The sequence below is a fragment of the Leguminivora glycinivorella genome, chromosome 9 (assembly GCF_023078275.1).
Source record: "Leguminivora glycinivorella isolate SPB_JAAS2020 chromosome 9, LegGlyc_1.1, whole genome shotgun sequence".
Taxonomy (NCBI): Eukaryota; Metazoa; Arthropoda; class Insecta; order Lepidoptera; family Tortricidae; genus Leguminivora; species Leguminivora glycinivorella.
In genome coordinates, this window is record NC_062979.1 from 4579009 (window position 1) to 4599866 (window position 20858).

The window sequence follows — 20858 nt, forward strand, 5'->3', positions numbered from 1 at the left end:
ATGCAGAGTGCGTTTTTTAAAAATGTAAAAAAAGTACCTACAATTTTTTTTTTCATGAATATGTACACTACTGTACTGTAAACACCACAATCAGAAAAGGTATCCGGGGTGGCACATGAGGAGCCCACGACGGTCCTGGTCAGTTCCATGTCGCTAACAGGTCCGGGTTCTCCATTTTAGTAGTAGCAAGGTGCTCCGCATTCCTGTAATAATGGTGATATAGTCAATGAACATTAATTAACAGTTATTTGTTATGCTAGGGGGCAAAGTTGTATTTTAACGCCGAGTGTGGAATTGAAAAATGAGCAAGTGAAAGGATTCTATAGTTGAACCACGAGCGAAGTGAGTGGTTCGAGAATAGAACTCTAAACTTGCGTGTTTTAAAATACGAGAAGTAAAATACATTTGCACCCGAGTGTAACACAAAACTTTTCCCCTCACTATAGCGAGGAAACTACAACGCAAAAAATGCGTTTATCACTGCTTCCTACTGGAAGCAGTGATAAACGCATGGTGGTTCCACAGATGGTAAATCATCTTTATTACTAGATTCACCTACATTTATCAATTTTAAAGCAGTTAATTTGACTTTATTCAAGGTCAAATTACTTTACCCACTAGTGGATAAAATGCGTTTTTACCCGCTGGTATTAAAGGACAAAACACGTGTTTCCGAGCTAGTGAGGGGGAAAATGTTTTTTCATCGCACTCTATTGCTATTTTGCACTTAATACATGCCAAGTTGCGCTTTCGCTTTCTCCCAGACCGGACTGTAGCTCCGGTTAAAAAGCCGTAATATAAGTAGTTCTCGAGATATTAAGTTATGTGACAGACGGACGGACACACAAGACGGACGGAACGGCACCATAAAGGTTCCTTTTGTACCTTTTTGGTACGGAACCCTAAAAAACCGCCGCTTTTGGAGTTCTGGTGAAAGGTACTTACGAATGTTGAATAGGCTACTTGCCTCCTAGTCAAATCAGCTTCCCTTTAAGAACTGTCAAAACGAATTTTAACGTTTTGCTAATATGAAATCGAATTGAGTGACGTCACGTTCAACTCATTTACTTTATATATTTCTACCTGACGAATTAAATAGAATTTGTATTTAAAAATAACTTCTATCCATGTTTTCCTTATATTTATCTGATGCTTTATTTCGTGCATGGTATTAAATAATTTAAACCGTTAAGGTTTAAGGAGTTCCCTCAATTCGTCATGAATCCAATATCCGACTACCTATAAGAAATCGAGTTTGACAAAATTTGAGTTAAAAACTCAATATGCTTAGCAAACAAAGATCCTTTTGTGTCGTCTTTGAGAAGTTTCGTTCTGATCATCATAAGCAGTTCCACTGCACCAACCCCAAACTCAAGTAATTTTGGAGAAAATAGGCTGTGACAGACGGACAGACAGGCGCACGAGTGATCCTATGAGGGTTCCGTTTTTCCTTTTTGAGGTACGGAATCCTAAAACCAAAGTCATAATAAGTGTCTCGTTCAAATTTGAGTAGTTCCGTTCTGATCATCATCAGCAGTTCCACTGCACTAAATGTCACTGTTCGGTACGGTCGACTACAAAGAGATGTATCCATTTCTCACCTTATTACGATGCAAGAAGCTGAAAAAGTGTATACATCTCTTTGTAGTCGACCGTACGTAAACGCATGCTGTTCTTATAATAACACAAAAACCAATATATGTATACCTGAATAAATTAAAGTTATGGTCTTTGGGAGCCTGGGGTCTGCTTTGACAATCAATCCCAAGATTTGGCGTAGGCACTAGTTTAACGAAAGCGACTTCCATCTGACCTTCCAACCCGATGGGTAATTAGGGCTTTATTAGGATTACCCGGTTTCCTCACGATGCTGTCCTTCAGCGAAAAGCTACTGGCAAATATCAAATGACATTTCGCACATAAATTCCAAAAACCTCATTAGTGCGATCCGGGGTTCGAACCCGCGAGCTCTAACGCGACCACTGTTCTGAACGTAAAAGCATACTGTTCTTATAATAATACTAAATTAAGTCACTATAAGTGTGTCGTCCAGATTTGAGGAGTTCCTTTATGACCATCATCAGCAGTTCCACTGCACCAAATGTCACTGTTATGAATGTACTTAAATTAAAGCTATTCTCATATAAATACCAAATTCATTGTAAGTGTGCCGTGCAGATTTGAGGAGTTCCATTCTGATCCATTTCCATCATCATCAGTTCCATTGCACTGAGTTCCACTGTTCTGAACATAAATGCATGCTGTTCTTATAAAAATACCAAAGTCACTATGAGTGTGCCTTTCAGACTTGAGGAGTTCCGTTCTGACTATCATCAGCAGTTCCACTGCACCAAATGTCACTGTTCCGTACGTATATGCATGCTGTTCTTATAAAAACACAAAAATCACCACATGTATGCCTTCAAGATTCGAGGAGTTGCCTTGATTTCTCCAGGATCCCATCATCAGAACTGGGTTTTGATAAAAATAGGACTAATCTCAAATCTGTATACATATATACATTCAATCAAAAAAAAAAAATGAAATCGGTCCTGTAACAACGGAGAAATCGACAACATAAAGAAACCGGTCAAGTGCGAGTCGGACTGGCCCACTGAGTAGTATCCGTACAAACTTACAAAAGTTAAAATAATCTCATGTATCTCATATATGTACCTATAACTTTAAAGATTTGACTATAATTACCTATAGGTATCGGTGAATTCGCTAACTATAACCCCAATTGCTAATTCGAGTCCAAAAAAACTACGACAGATACGTCAATGTCACAGCTGTCAATTTCACTTATGTCACTGTCAAAATACTTTTCAGGTTTCGCCAACCTTCTACATTCTTTATTTGGCACGTAAGAAATCCAAGAATACTTGATGATAAAATTGTGAAGAAAATTCGTTTTAGTTTTTTTGTTTTAATTCTCATACGTCAAATTAGTTCCACCGGTCGCCACTAATGATAAATGTTGGTAATTCGCATTATATTACGTGTATATGTGACAATCAACATCAACTTCATTCACGTTGCTAATAATAATAAAACTTAAACCAGATAAATGTATGCACTAAAGATGCCCTGTCTCAGTCAGGTGCAATTTTCGCCAATGTTTATTAAATTAGTCATTGGAGTCTAACAACCCATTACCAATATTAGAATGTTATTGCTGAAGGGTAGCACCTGAACTGGCTCTCAGAATGGCGCGTGGCGAAGTCAGGGGCTCACGAAAGGTATTTCCTTAGCGTATTGAACGAGTGCCCAATGTATCTCTGAGACTCCTCAGGAGATTTGGAACCATAAATTGAAGAACATTACTCAAACTTACTTACATACTCTCTTTAAGGTAAAACAATAGATCATTACATGTGCCATTTTTTATCTAAAAGGTTCATAAGTGTCGGTTGTCAATAAAGCGCTACTTGCACATTAACGTCTGTCTATCATATATCAGAGATATTGTAGTCTGTATATCTGTGTATCATACATAATAATAAATTCAAATACAGTTTGACAGACCATGGTGTCATGGCCGCTTCCAAAACAATGGCGGCCGTGGCAACCATAAAGCCCACTATACACTATTTCGCTGATTAACTAATTGTAAAATATATGTATAAAAAATTGGTCACAATATCTATATCACCAATAGTTTGTTCTATACCGCAAAATATAGCACCAAATGTTATTGATACCTGAAGTGATACAAGCGCAATACCAACTTTACAACTAAAAATCACGGAAAAAAAGAAAAAAATCGAGCGTCCTAGTATTTATGTAAATAATAAAAGACTATTAAATATATAAATCAAAGGATTGAAATAAATAATAAATAATTTATCTTGGCGTGTGTTTTTATAAAAAAGGATTATACTATTTTACAAACATTTTACTGCAGTGGCAACATCGTAGTAGTTTTTTTGGACTCGAATTAGCAATTGGGGTATAATTTGCGCGACCTGTTTAGTATGTTAGTTTTTCAGGGATAATTATTTCTTAATGTTAACTCATTTGCATAGTTTAATCTTAATTTAGAAGAGATTTTTTTACATATAATCTCGTATTCTAAGAACAAATTAAATTATTTTCATAGAAAATATTTTAACTTGTATTTTTTAAGTAGTAACACTACTATTATGTTATAAACATTAAATAAATGTCATATACAAAGAAAAAGTGACCAAGGCCTCCAGTGTTCCGAGCTGGAATCGAACCAGCGTACTCCGCTTACCGGGCGAATGCCTGAACCACTCGGCCATCGGTGCACGAAGCATCGGTGGTCGAAATTTCCAAGTATATGACATTCCCGAAGGCTCGTGGCGCCCTCTGCCATCCCTGAGGTAGAACAGTATGGTTCGACCTCCTAGCTGAATCAACTCAGGTGATTACAAGCTAGCGAAGAGAGATGGCGCTGCCATTCATACTCTAAGAACAAATTAAATTAAGTTAAAAATGTTCATACCTGTTCCAAATTTCAAATCGATAGCAAAATTACCTAGTTCTCGAGATATTTAGAAATATGACAGACAGACAGACATACGGACAGAGTGGGACCATAAAGGTTCCTTTTGTACCTTTTTGGTACGGAACCCTAAAACCAAAAAAAATACAGACGAATTGAGAACCCCCTTCCTTGAGATTTGGAGCGGCGGTAAAGTTAAAGAAAAACATGAACCCTAATAATTATATAACCTCCTTTATTTTCGATAAAAAAAGTCTGTTAAAAAAGGGACATAACTCTTTTCAACTAATCAGTTCAGTATTTTTTTATGAATTCAAGCTTTTATTTTTATAAATTTAACCCTTAAATGCATGACCTTGACAAAGATTAATTCAAATTTGTATTTTGACATGCTGTCATTACAGTCAAAAATAGATGATGCATATATACATCGCTGTGCATTAAAGGGTTAAGTCGTTTTTCCTCTATTTTTGGCATTGTAGATACACAGATATTTTCAATTTTGTTAAACTTATTACCTGGCTCTCAGATTCTCCGCTCATTGTAGCTGCTTCTGTGAACGTCGGCGATTCTTGACGTTTGGGTTCCGACGCGCCTTCATCATTAAATCTGCAATAATAATGATCACGAATAAATCAGAAGTTTCCAACCGTTGGCGTGTGCAAAGGGCTTGGCACTTGGCAGTAATAGTTATTTGTTATACAAGGGGGCAAAGTTGTATTTGAACGTCGAATGTGGAATTGAAAAACTAGCAATTGAAAGGATACCTGCGTTTCACGATAAAATATCAAGAGCCAACACCATGACAGCTCCTCGAAACAATCACTAGTCCTTGTTCCAGGAAGCCCAGGAGATCCGAAAATTGGTCCTGGACAAATCGGCCTTGGTCCGATGAAGAATCACTGTAACATAAAAAATAAATTTACAAGTTAATTAGTGTTAATTTACAAGAGAAAATGCTTGAGTTGCTAAAAAATCCCTCAACTCTTCATGGATTCCAACATCAGAACAGCGCAGGTTTCGACATGTCACAAAAGAACGCCACCTCAATAAGTCAATACGTAGGCAACAGAACCCTAGGCGTTACGGGGCCCGAATAGAAGGGGCAAACTAAGAAAGAGGTAGCGCAATATCATTTTTAGGGTTCTGTACCAAAAAGGTACAACAGGAACCCTTATGGTGCGACTCTGTCCGTCTGTCTGTCCGTCTGTCACATTCCTAAATATCTCGAGAACTACTAATGCTATCAACTTGAAATTTGGAATAGTTGTGAACATTGTGAACCTCTACAAATAGAACATATAATTTTTTTTAATTTATTAATTTTAATTGTAGAACATGGCCAAAATGAAAGGGGGGCAAACTGTAAATTTCAAGTTACTAGGTCAAGTGGGGTATCGTTAGAAAGAGCTCAAATTGAACGTACATAAACTATTTTTTTTTTAATTTTTGTTGTGGAAAAAAAAGAATTTTGAAGGAAAATGTAAAAAAAAATACCGTTCCCCCCCCTTATCTCCGAAGTTTACCAACGAAAAATTATGAAAATTTTAGGAAACATTTGTTTTATGCTAAATATTACAGGAAAAATATAATCGTGTTTGTATCTTGAAAACCTTTTTTAATTCACAAAAAACTTTTCAGATTTTTACTTTTAAGTTACCCACCTTTGCGGATGTATATAGTACTTCAAATTAATACGAGATGTTACGTAAATCAAATTCTTTCCAATAAAGTAAAAATTGTTTAAATCGGTTAACATTATAAAGAATAATCCCTGAAAAACCAACATACTAATATGGTCGCGCAAATTAGTTAGCGAATTCACCGAGAGATGGCGCTATACACAATAATGCTCATTAGTACCTATACTTTTGTCTTCTAGTCAAGTCGTTAGAGGTATGTGAAAACGTGAGATTATTTTAACTGGGGAGTTTGAAAGTTTGTACGGAACCCTCGGTGGGCGATTCCGACTCGCACTTGACCGGTTTTTTTAAATTTGTTTTAGAATAACGTCACTTTTATTCGAAAACTTTTTTACAAACCTATTTAAGTGTAGAGAAAAAAGTTTTGTACCGAACCGAACTTATCCAACGACTATAAGGTAACGGGCCCAATCATGGACAGTTTAAGATGAAATTTTGCCTATTTTCGATATTTCACTGAAACATGTAAAAATTCTACCGCTAAACGTGTTAAAACTTGAATGTCTTATCTTTCTTTTACATTTCCAGCGCATTGCAGAATAGATACTCCTATTGGTTTCTTCATAATTAACAAATTAAAGCAAGGTGCTTTTTCTCCAATCATGGACGGCAGTTCTCCAGTAATGGATCCCCCATTATGAACGGTGAAATAAGTTTAAAAATTTACATTTAAAGCAAACTAATACTCAATGAGACAATTTTATATACCCCAAATAAAATTAGTTTGGGTTATTTTAACATAGGATTGTTTCTTGTAAATTTTGGTTTTTGTAAATTGTTCCTTGTCCACGGAACGGAGGTACGCAGTTTTCCGGGTCCAGTTATGGACACTCGCAAAATAACACAATTTCTTTATATCTTTGGAGTAACAAACTAGTATGTTTTATACCTTATCTCATGGTTAATACAGTAAGTAAAACTCATTCAAGTTTACACCGAGTATTATTTTTTCTATTAATTTATACACGAACTCTACTCTCTTAGCAACCTTATTTAATGAGAATTTTTACTAATATTTTTTTTCAGTAAACTGATGACTTTTATCTAGCCGCCAAATCCTTCAGAAATAACCGAATTAAATGAAACGTCAAAATTAAGCAGCTCTATTACTCTTGTTTATGGTACAATGCCGTCAATTTTTAGGAACTAATTTCAAATTATTATTTTTAAGGATTTGTCCATAATGGTATCACCGTCCATTATGGGGTATTTTACATTATACCAAGAACCATTTAATACAGGACCAGCAGAGTCCATACTAAATACCGTACCCCAGCTGGCAGCCGTCAATCTATGTCGCTAGATGTCACTAAGAGTGTCATTTGAATAAAAATGTCGTTATTTAACACGTTCACTGCGGAGCCGGATTTTGTGAACTCGCTCTCAGTGCGTTACAACCCATGAGAGTCCTGTATTGAGCTTTCTCTCTGTGCGGTACAAGTCAATTACAGCTTGTAAGGAGGGTTTCATATTTTACCTAAAATACCTTTACCAGATACACATTTATTAAATTTTATTGAAACAATATTTAGTCTAATAACTAATCTACACAATACTGTCTTCGCCGAAGTTGATGACTGTTCGTTTAGATTTTATAGACGAATTAATTAACAGGTCAAAATTGACTTGTGCCGCACAGCCAGAACGGGCACAGGTAAAAATGTCGATGATTTAGTAGTGATGAGGAAAATAAACGAACTAATATATCGATCCAATTCTTACTTTCTTTACCTTTAATGTAACCAGATTTTTATATACAACCAAAACTTTTAACTTTGCTCTTAACATTATTTAAAAAACGATTTTTAGAAATTTTAGTAAATATTTTGCATCAAGCAATTTGAACTTTTTACAATATATTTTTACGTAATAATATTTAGCAAAATTGTAAGCGTTTTGCGTATAAAAGCGTTATATTAAATAAATAAATAAATATAAATATTACAGGACATTCTCACACAGATTGACTGAGGCCCACGGTAAGCTCAATAAGGCTTGTATTGTGGGTACTCAGGCAACGATATATATAATATATAAATACTTATATACATAGAAAACATCCATGACTCAGGAACAAATATCTGTGCTCATCACACAAATAAATGCCCTTACCGGGATTTGAACCCGGGACCGCGGCGCAGCAGGCAGGGTCACTACCGACTGCGCCAGACCGGTCGTCAACGAATCGGATCGGTTCGGTATTTAACGAATTTCATTTAAAACAATCGAAACACATTTTTTCACCACAAAATAACGTGTGGATTGATAATATGGTAACAACACTAATGCATTTTGCACTTTGCTCCAGTGCTATACAAGGTCGTGCGTAACAGGTCATTAAAGGCCCTGTTCCGCACTGAATAACAAAAGTCTAAGACTGGTGCGAACAGGACATATGTGACCTGTTTATTAATTTATATGCTGTCAAATAGAGTGTAAAATGATAAATATAAACGTATACTTGACTATATAAAAATAATAAAATATAACAATGATATGGGCTTCGCACCAGGGTAAAGTTGCGCATTTCTGTCGCCGCACCAGGGGGAAGTCCAGAACAGGGTCAGAATGACCTGTTTCGCAGTGAACGTGTTAAAAAAACCGGCCAAGAGCGTGTCGGGCCACGCTCAGTGTAGGGTTCCGTAGTTTTCTGTATTTTTCTCAAAAACTACTGAACCTATCAAGTTCAAAACAATTTTCCTAGAAAGTATTTATAAAGTTCTACTTTTGTCATTTTTTTCATATTTTTTAAACATTATGGTTCAAAAGTTAGAGGGGGGGGACGCACATTTTTTTCCTTTAGGAGCGATTATTTACGAAAATATTAATATTATCAAAAAGCGATCTTAGTAAACCCTTATTCATTTTTTAATACCTATCCAACAATATATCACACGTTGGGGTTGGAATGAAATAAAATATCAGCCCCCACTTTACATGTAGGGGGGTACCCTAATAAAACATTTTTTTCCATTTTTTATTTTTGCACTTTGTTGGCGTGATTGATATACATATTGGTACCAAATTTCAGCTTTCTAGTGCTAACGGTTACTGAGATTATCCGCGGACGGACGGACGGACGGACGGACGGACAGACAGACATGGCGAAACTATAAGGGTTCCTAGTTGACTACGGAACCCTAAAAATACGCACGCGGTAGTTCAACGGCATTACAAATGATACAGTAAAAAGTATATAGATGACGCTAGGGGCCCGTGTCATGTTTCAGTCCCTGTTTACAACGCAAGCCATCGGCATCGTTCTTATTTTGAATTATGACAGTCATCCAAAAGAGTACCATACTGTCAAATTTTCTATCGCTTTCATTTTGAGCGTGACGTCAATGATTAGTAATATTACTTTCAATATATTTCAAATTTATATTTTAAATGAGGCCATTTCGAATAGTGTTTATGATTATGATAGATATCATGTTGACAATCAATCTCCGTCTCGCTCGCACCAATCCTATATTTGTACGAGTGCGACCGAAACGAGTTGAGTATTATTTAAAGATTTTTGAATGTGCAAAATCCATGAAGAATAGAAATAAAGGAGCAACCTCTTTAAGTATCAGAAGTGCACATATAAAAGAAAAGATAGGTGGCGCTGCAATCGCAGGTGCATAAGGGTTTGACAATCTCTTTGCCTTCTCGGTAGTGAGTGACCCCGCCTACGGAGCAAGGGGTCCCGGGTTCAAATCCTGGTGAGACCTTTATTATTTTTTTCTACTAATATTTTTCTTGAATTATTTTATTTTTTTAATGTCCAAAAATATTTTTTTGTTTTGTTACAACTTTTTTAAATTTCATTTGCAAGACTTACAACATTACTGAAGAATCCTAAGATGGGGCAAACAATGTAAAAGGGCTTAAGTTAACATTTTTATGAATAAAACAATAAATAAACACAAATAAAATACACAAAAAGAAAATAAATGTATAAAAAAAAAAACAGAAAGATCGCTGTCAGAATTGAACCCGAGAACATCTGCGTACGAAGCCAGCGCACTACCACGGGACTACGTCTTGACTTGCTCAGTCTGACGAAATTAGCCTAGAGAAAAGAACGTCTAATGTCATCTCACATCGCTGATCATTGAGCGAGACATGCGCTCCAAGCGGAGATATTTGTAACTGCAATTATAAAGGCTCAGCCGGTCATTTTTGCGACTGTTCTACTTCGACAGACTTTCCTCCTTATCTCTAGTCTCCCTGGCAAAATCTTATTGGTAGTTGTCACAAAAACCTACTTTTTCCATAAAGCCTGGCTTTAGGGTTGCAAAAAAACGGTTTTTTTTCTGGCTTGAAAAAAAACATGAAAAAAACCGTGAAAAAAAACAGTTTTTTTTCTGGAGTATGTTTTTTTTCTAAAGCACGAAATCTCAAAATTTGCAAAGTAGTTAATACTTTTATACGGTTTTTTAGACTTAATGTTAACTATTAAACGAATTTAATCAAATAACTTTAATTTCTGGTCTTATAAAAGTAACATTTACGAAATCTGTAGTTGGTAGTTATCACTATTTACTGTTGGCAACACCACCGCCTCTCCACGGTACACGCAGCATCGGGGATTCCCCAATAAACGTTTGTATACTGAATGTTAATTGAATTAAAACGTACGTGATTGTTATTGAAACACGTTACAACTCACGAAAAACCGTTATTGTCGTATTATTTGTTCATCTGAAAAAAAACCATATTTAGAAAAAAAACCATGGTGCTCGGTTTTTTTTCATGTTTTTTTTCACAATTCTGAAAAAAAACATTTGGTTTTTTTTCTATTTACAACCCTACCTGGCTTCCACATATGCGGAATCGAGCGGCGTCGAGTCGAGTTTTCATCTTATACATTTGAATGCTATTCGACGCATCATGAGAAATGCAAAATATGAAAGTATAGCTATTAGTAAACTACGTAATAATTTATGGCAGAAGGTCCTTTAAGTATTAGGGACTGAATAAATTAACCGACTTGGTATTACAGGGATCTCAACTCTTTTTTACGCCAGAAGAACTGTGTTGAAGGACCAGCGATTACGTAGTTCCTGACGAACGATTGTAATATAAAATAAAATAAAACGGAAAAATAAAATTATGGTAATTGATGCGTGCCGAACTTACTGCTGTTGTTTGCTCGACAGTTCAGCGGGCGGCCACCCTTTCGAATATTTACTTGGTTCACTCTTTCTTGTGTACACTCGCGAATCGTTATTTATTTAATTAATAATTATAACTTTATTCGTCGTTGCGGATATTTTTTCACATTGACATCGAATGTCTTTTAGTTTAGCAGATTGACGTATTTTCTTATATTTTTTAAGAAGGTCGGCAAAAAGGCGGGTGACACGACAAATAAAAATGAGGTTGAACCTATCATAAGGAAGAGCGAACGGGATGGACGATATGAATGATAATGAATGAAAAGGGCGCGAACAAACTGAGTTGCGAAGACTTGGTGTTTTTACAAGTTTTGTTTTTGATGGGATACAGTATCTATTGTCTTAGTCCGTTTTTATCCGATCCGATATCGGATGTCGGAAGGATTTAAATGGAAAAACCGGCCAAGAGCGTGTCGGGCCACGCTCAGTGTTGGGTTCCGTAGTTTTCCGTATTTTTCTCAAAAACTACTGAACCTATCAAGTTCAAAATAATTTTCCTAGAAAGTCCTTATAAAGTTCTACTTTTGTGATTTTTTTCATATTTTTTAAACTTATGGTTCAAAAGTTAGAGGGGTCGCACATTTTTTTCCTTTAGGAGCGATTATTTCCGAAAATATTAACATTATCAAAAAATGATCTTAGTAAACCCTTATTCATTTTTAAATACCTGCCCAACAATATATCACACGTTAGGGTTGGAATGAAAAAAATATCAAACCCCACTTTACATGTAGGGGGCAAACTAATAAAATATTTTTTTCCAATTTTTATTTTTGCACTTTGCTGGCGTGATTGATATACATATTGGTACCAAATTTCAGCTTTCTAGTGCTAACGGTTACTAAGATTATCCGCGGACGGACGGACGGACGGACAGAAAGACATGGCGAAACTATAAGGGTTCCTAGTTGACTACGGAACCCTAAAAACAAGTAAAAATATAGGTGAAATTATGTTTTTTTCAACTCCCGGGTTGCAAAACAATGCCATCTAGTTTTGAACCAAAAATTGAGCTTTTTTTTAGGGGTACGCTTTTTTGTATGGGCTATGTCAGTCCAGTATTAAATGGTTCTTGATTATACTAATATAATATAGCAATACTCATGACGAATTTGTGTCAAATGTCAGATTCCAAATTGAACATTAATTTTGAAATCAGCAGCCCCGAAACCTAATTTACGACACTCCCATGACGACACAAAAGTTAGGAAAAATGGGTTCTGTAATGAAATTAATGATAATTATACTAATGGTTAAGATGTGAACTTAAAATATAGCTTTTTTGGCTCACCTTAACTATAAACTGAAATAGACCTACCATAACTACTTACATAATTTGCTAACTGCCGGACAAGCGCTTGACGAGCAGCGCGACCCAGCTGCAGCTCTTTGTTTAGCCAACACCTGTCAGGAGCCATTGCCAAATAAATATCAGCATTCTGCTGACGGGCTTCAAACTCCGCCGCTAATCTCTGCTCCTGCTGCTGCTCCTGTTCTTCGTGTCGGTTCAGCGGAGGCAGTTCACAATTCGCTTTGTTAGCTATATTGTCAAGCACACAACACGTTTTAACGATCTTAGCTGCCGCTGCTGGCTTGTAGTGCAATTTCTCCATTGACGACAAACACTACCAACTGATTTTTAGTCGCCCAAAACACCGCTCTATACAGTTGCGGGCTCGAACTTGTAAAGCGGTATAACGAGCTTCTGGAGATCCTACAGGTGCATCCAAAAGTCAGTGCATCCATCAGTAGTGTTTGCCTCTGTGGGTAAGCTGAATCACCTGAAAGAATATAAAAATGTATGGCTGTGATATATTGAAATATACAATTATGCTACGAGTGTTTTGTCTAACAGTTCTTACTTAGAGTGATATTTAAATTGACTAAACAATAAATCACACGTGCACGGAAGAAGATATTACACAGAAGATACTATATTTCTTTTAGACATTTGTCAAATTTATGTCACGTTAGCTTTTTTTAAATATAAAATTATCATATCTACGTTTTCATGATGGGTCTACACCGACGCAAATGCACGTCATTCTTGTTTATTTTAATAATGCCAACGCCATCTTGCGACGAGTAGAGGAACCAAGTTGTGCCGAAAAAACTTGCAATTTACTCTTTGGTACGACAAAATCCCCGTCTAAGTGTCATAAACCAAACATGGCGGCCATACCCATCGACAAAAAAGTCTATATACTGTGCCATTCAGGAGAACGCATGCCTTGGTTCGTATTGTCAGGCCATGAGAGATTAAATTCGTGTAAAATTACGCAATTCATATCTTTGTAATGATATGATGATTCGAATTGCAATCTCATTCTGTCACTTTGACACAAGAGTAAAATCAAAGTAGAATCAATACTAGAGTCGTGACACGTTAGCAAAATGCAGACCAAAAGTGTGTACCAAAAGTATTGCCAGTATTACAAGTTTGACCCAAAAAAGGGAATTTAATCGTTTGCCGTGCTTAGGATTTCTACAAATAGGTGTTATTTGTGAATATTTTATCTTTTTGTTAGAAAGGCTCGGACGTATCGCGAAGTTTTGAGTCAAAGAGATTAATCAACTAACATATTTTTAAGCAATATTTTTTTTAAATATTTTTTGGTGTAGCTGGCACGACGACGACCGTCTATTAGCAAAAAAACATTATACTTCAAGTAACAGTGAAAATGGATATACTTACGAGGTGATAAAAATGTCATATGTTATTTATTTCAAAGATAGAAGTCCGTTCTTTTAAAATACTCAAAACTTAAAAAATTCTCCATCAAAAATAAATGTTACAAAAATTTTATCCGGTACATTGCCTGAGCTCTAGTCCCAACCTAGTACCAATCCAGATGACAGCTGCACGTATTCGACAACCCGTGATCCAATCCACTATCATTTGAGAGTCAACGTGAAACGTCAAATTCGCCATGCCGAATTGAGCCCCTGTTTTCAAGACAAGTAAATGATTTCATTAGTAGGTACAGCTATTGGCAATGGTGTCACGACAGAATACGCACTATAACCAGAACAACGGGAAAATATTTTCAATTTTTAGGTGTTAGTTTGTAAATCATTCAAAAATACATTTTTGTCAGTTGCAAAACTTGTGACCTTTAACGTTATGTAGCGATACTGATGCACCCTCCAATAATTACGCACAGCGGAAATATAAAACGTTTTGGTAAACAAACTAATTTACCTATGTAGTTACTCCTCTCCTAGTTAAGTACCTACAACCTATCTTCTCCGCTTTGCCCAGTCTTCTCACTTATTTAAATACTTTTGATTAAAATGTTCAATAATCTTCTACGAGACACCACTAGGTACTTACTACAAACCTCTTCTTAAAGATAAAAACTTTGTATTTTATTTATGGCACGTTACAAAATGTCTTTCGCAGTTGATGGGTTAATATGGACAGAGTAGATTGTGTTGATTTTTCCCAGGAAATCTTAAGAAGATTTCAAAGAAACGAGATTTTAGGTAGACGTTGTTCCGTCTGGAATGAAATTCTAACAAAGACGCTTTTATATTGGGAAAAAGATTTATTGAAAAACCTAACATCTATTAAGACAATCATGAAAAAATAGGTTGTACAAAGCTAATAATGTTAAAGCAAAATATAAAATAGCAGTATATAATAGTTGTATATTTTTATACTAAAGGATTATTTTGTTATGGTATTATAACGAAATAACAACGTTTTTTTTTGTTTGTATTTTACTTTAATACAACTAAAACAGCAATTTTCAAACTCGTTTTATTCCACAATGGGTTAACATTCCAAATACAGTTTTACGCTTTTTGTCGTTTTCTCAAAATTGTCAAAAGGTATTTGCTCTTTTAACACTTTCGAAACCGGGCTCTACGCGGCGCTACGACATTTTCGCTACATACGGGGAAACCCATGTAATCGGCTACGCTTCTACGAGCGGTGTACCCGACAGTCGGGTTCTTGGTAGCGAAAGTGTTAAAACGATGTCGAACAAGAGATCACTGAACCTTCATCGGTTAGGTACTATGACTTTAAAAACTTTTGGTACCTAGGTACCAAGAAACGGCACGTTGTAGGTACTACAGATCTGGCCCTAGTGATGTGCAAGTTGCGGAAACTTTCCAAAAAAAATCTTAAATTTCTTGAAAATTCACGAAACTTTCACGAAAAATAAAGGGAATTTAAATTTATGAAATGGAAAACTTCCATCCATACAATTGTCCATACAAAGTATGGAAAGTTTCCGAAGTTTTCCTATGTGAAAATTTCAGAATTATGGAAACTTTCCGTTGGCTCATCAGTATCTGGCCCCGTAGCCGAATGGCATTTCTGCGACGCGAAACGAAATCAAAACGCCGCAGAAATGTAGTCTGGCTCTGTCGCGCCAATACGCAAGAGCGATAGAGATAGATAGCTACGAAAGAGATATTATCGTGAGCGCTTATGCATTCGGCTACGCACACTGATGTCGTGGGAAATGATTTTCCTTCATATTTTCACGAAATCTCACGAATGTATTCGGAGAGTGCACTCAAGAGCTACACGAGCTTATTCCACCGTCCCCATTCTACCATCGGACTCTTAGACGGCCGGTTTCCTTACTTGGTAGATATAGATAACGAAGCGCTTTGCTTCTTCTTTTCTTATGCGCGCTGCCAGGAGTTGGAATTCTGCCTATATTTCCGAGCTCATATAACCCGGCAACCTTCAAATCAAGAGTGAACAGGCATCTTCTGTGCGAGCTCACTCCATCTTAGGCCACGTCTTTGCCTGTGGCCAAGAGTAAGCCCATTTATAATAATATTAATGCTATTTTTCATTCGGTCTCACTACAAGACGTACTAACGTTGACAGAAACTGCACGATACTAGTAAATACGAACGTTTCCGAAGAAATACTATGGAAAACAATTATGCACTACATTTGTATGTGTGAAATAAAATTGTTGGTTCTATTTAATACTAGCTTTTGCCCGCGGCCTCGCTCGCGTTAGAAAGAGACAAATAGTAGCCTATGTCACTCTCCATCCCTTCAACTATCTCCACTTAAAAAATCACGTCAATTCGTCGCTCCGTTTTGCCGTGAAGGACGGACAAACAATCAGACACACACTTTCCCATTTATAATATTAGTATGGATTGTAACCTGGCCCCGTAGCCGAATGGCATTTCTACGACGCGAAACGAAAACGTAACGCCGCGAAAAGTAGTCTGGCTCTGTCGCGCCAATACGCAAGAGCGATAGAGATAGATATCTACGAGCGTTTCGTTTCGTGACCGTTTGTACATTCAACTACGTACGCAGGTACTTAGTGCTGTTCACATTTTCCATTTATTTTCCGTTTTCGTTATCGAGTTGATTCTGAACTCACGGTAGCTAGTGTTTTAATAATAGCTAATGAGTCAAAATATTTACGAACTTGATTGTTGCATTGCATGCTTTTCCGCAATTAACACGCGAATGCTGACTTAGCTCTGAGTTTTCACAAATCAAAAGTATTCGTGACTTTTAATGAAGTATTTACCGATAACAATAACTTGATTATACTGAAGGTTATGATTTCTTTTAGAGTATGGAGCGATAAAAAAAATAGTATCGTATAGGCTGACAATCTCATACTTCTATGTCACAATTTGGTCTTCTTTGAATTCCTTAATTGCCATATTACCTACTCTATTAGCACAAATTTGGAATCATATTTTTTTATTTATTTTGATCCAACTAATACTTACACACAACATATAAGATAAAAAGCACAGATAGAGCAAAGACAATGAAAAAATTTTAATCACAAAGGCATTTGAAAAGACCGGGTTGCCGAATCCATACTAATCTATACTTCCATACCTACTAATATTATAAATGGGAAAGTGTGTGTGTCTGTTTGTTTGTCCGTCTTTCACGGCAAAAAGGAGAGTCAGATCGACGTGATTTTTTAGGTGGCGATAGTTGAAGGGATGGAGAGTGACATAGGCTACTTTTTGTCTCTTTCTAACCCGAGCGAAGACGCGGGAAAAGCTAGTATAAGATAAAAAGCAAAGATAAAGCAAAGACAATGAACTTAAAATGTCAATCACAAAAGTATTTGAAAAAACCGGGTCGCCGAATAGTCTACATTTTCGACATTTTTGCAAAATGTAACTAAAACCACTTTTAGGTCTACACTGACCCCAAACCGAAGTAGAATAAAACGAAAATAATCACATTAGCAGTTGAACTTGGGTCAATTAAATACTCAGATCTAACTTCGTTAATGTACTACAGGAACGAATAAGACGTAATGTCAATACATAAGCAAGTAAGATGGGACATTTCGGCTTAGCATGACGGTATTAGCGATTAGCAAGGAGAAGTGAAAACTGCTAGAGAAGTGCCAAAGTTTATCCAAAGATAGTGTTGCTCACACGCACACTAATTTGGTTGGTGCAAAACAGAAGGTACAGCGAGTCGAAGAATTGTGGAACTAAAACTTATTTAGACGGTACACTAAATTGCACGATTTTCAGAAAGATACATTGCTAACTATTAAGGTTTAATCCAATTCGACGAACAAACGATACAACCTGTAATGTAATGGAACTTGCGTGGAAGTTCTCAAACCAATTAAAATTATTTACCAGTGTCTCATTGGCTAACCTTTACATGTTTCTCTACTTTATGATCAATATTGATTTTTTAATAATATCCCACTGACAAAAAACATTCACTATATAAAACTTTAGAGTTCAAGGCAGCGCTTACAACTTCGCTTGGTTTTGGATCGTATCAAATGACCTATTGGTCTGAAACTTACTAATATGTATTAATCTAAACGCGTAAGGAATTCTGTCAAAACAATATTTTCTCTATCATTTATATGATAAAGGTATTGTGATTTTGATTTTTTCTGATAGTTTATTTTGGAAATTTAGAGACTTTTCTCTACCACATAATGATGTGATTATCCGAGGGAATGTGTGTTAAAATTTAAGTATTTTTGGGTAACTCATTGACACAATCGCACCCTCTTCTCCGATACACCATAACCAGCATCAAGTTAAAGATTAGCACGGAACTCAATTAAATGGACCCCAAACTTCTGAGAGATCCCGATCCGTATAATTAATTTTTCCGAGCAAAAGTACTGCGTGATTGGAATGTGGTTCTTCGTTGCACGCTTTGTGATAACTAGAACGCAAGTTGGAACTTTTGTATTAACGTTGTTTTCATAGATATCTATAGAATGGAGTTTGCAAAATGGCGGGGCTCATCTCAAGTGGTGGAAGTTGGGGGAATAGTCTTTGTTTTGCTTCGATGCGTGGAGTTGTTCGGATATTTATGTTATTGTGTTGACTTTTGACTTAGCTAACTTGTAGTGGTGGTTAAGTCATCGCAGATTGTTTGTACCTAAAGTCTGTAACTATTATGGAAAACATACTCGAAAATTCTAAATAAAGTACCAGATCAGTTAAGATCGTGCAAAAACATGTCAAAGGTGGTGTAACTATAAAAAAAGATTGAAAACATTTTTTTTACTTAAAACCCAAAAGAATACCTGATTAAAGTCATTTGTTTATTTTTGCTTTTATAAGATTAGTGCTTGGATACCTTGGAAAGGACATACTTGCATGTTTAAATTACATATTATTTTATCATTGTATGAAATGCAAAAGAAGTTGTTCAACATAAATGGTGGAGGGTAGAATAAGTTTTCTGCCAACAAACTGCTGAGCAGTTTGGCAGATAAGTTTAAAACTTTACTGTAAGTTTATTTTCTTATAGTAAAATAAATAAAATAAAAAAGTGTTTTGTAGATATATATATGTCGGGTCCCCGTCTGGGTTCCCATTATTATCGATTTCATCCATTTTTGGCACACAACTATTTTTCGATAAAAACCGAAACGAATTCCAAAATAAAACTTGGTAACGTTGGATAAGATTTTTATAATTAGATTCCAATTCAAACAATACGAAAATCAACTGTGATTACTTAGATGTAAGCGGATTAGAATTTAAGTAGACACAATTTTATTCTAAGAAACGCGGTGCGTTCGTCACAGAGCTAGCTTAGCGTGCACTCGCCACGATCGTCACGACCCGAATGTCGTTGCCGTCGTCATCCGGGACGACCACGTGGAGGGGACCATTCGACGGTTGGCCTACCTGACACTTCCCCTTTTTTCCGGTTTGCCAACCTAACGAATTACCAGCGCTAGCTCTGTATCGACCACACCCAAGCTTACCGCTTGGCGTTTCTAGCGGTCACCGGTAGATGGCGATAAAATCAATTGGCAAGAAATCAATGCAGGTTAACATAGATGGCGCTGCTCTGCTCAGAGAGTAATTAATTTACCCTTAAATCTAGTACGAGTTGCGATACTAGCTAACTCGTCGACACGGCCATCTTGACATCTCACACGTCCTCGTGTGACGTACCTGAAAAAGAAAACAAACTTTCAACAGCAAGCACTCTACGTCTCGGCCAACCTGACCATTTTTAGAGTGATTTGATGTAAAATAAAATGGCCGTGTCCCCGAGAACCCATCAAAATAACATTGGGACATGTAAAACAGATAATAACTAAGACACATAAACAATCTACAGTTGCTTCCATATGGTAACTCTGGGACAACTCTTGGGGACGTCTATTGGTTATCTCTATTTGACTGCCAATAAATTATCCCTTAGAGCGACCGATCATAACAAAAAAATACACCTGGACAATCCTTACAGGCGACCGATGGTTGCTCTTGCTGACAACCCCGTGGACAACCCATAAGGACGACCGACATTCGCCTCCATCCGGCTTCTCCTGGACAATCTCTATAGGCGACCGATGGGTTACCTCTTGGCAACCCCATGGACAACCCATAAAGACGACCGATATTCGCCTCCATCCGGCTTTTCCTGGACAACCCCTAGAGGCGACCGATGGTCATCGACATAACCTCATGGACAACCTCCAAGGGCGACCGATAATAACAACCAGCTAATATTTAATATCCAATAAATAATTACACTTACATTAGCTATACCAACATAAATACAAGTTCAATTCAGTTCTAAAGACAAAGAATCTGTTTGTGCATCGGAATCGTCAATATTTGTGTAGTAGAGTTTACGTCAGTCTGCCCTATACCAGTCATAGTCACAACGTCATGAAGTCGTTTCCCGCTAAACTTGCATGCAACAGATTCTTTGACTAGTGAACATTCAGCTCCAGAGTCATAACAGAATGAAAAGTGCTCACCGGATAGTCGCATGAGTCCAGTTGGGTTAGCAACGACGCATAAGTCCACTCGTTTCTTCTTGGCGGCTGTCGGCTCGGTGCTGCTCTCCCTGGTGCACTCCTCTTCGGACAGCTGCTTGCGTAGTGGCCCTGCTCGCGGCACGAGAAGCAAGTGATTGGCCTCTCTGCAGTTGGATCCTTCCTGATAGCGTCAATCTTCAGTCGGTTTTCTTCTTTTCTTTTTGAAAAACACTGATTTGACTTGTGTCCTAATTTTCCACAAAAGTAGCACTTAATGTTTGTGTTGACT

The 20858-nt window shown here is 36.8% G+C and overlaps 1 protein-coding gene and 1 long non-coding RNA gene across 2 annotated transcripts in view; one reads left to right on the top strand and one right to left on the bottom strand.

The window, feature by feature from the left end:
* Positions 1-20858, top strand: part of LOC125229812 — a 149931-nt gene that overhangs the window by 81084 nt on the left and 47989 nt on the right. The window lies entirely within an intron of this gene.
* On the bottom strand, positions 105-12942 carry LOC125229337. Its single transcript, XR_007177391.1, has 4 exons — positions 12671-12942; positions 5239-5373; positions 4990-5080; positions 105-203 (listed from the first exon to the last, which is right to left on the bottom strand). It is a non-coding gene; the product is annotated as an uncharacterized LOC125229337 (long non-coding RNA).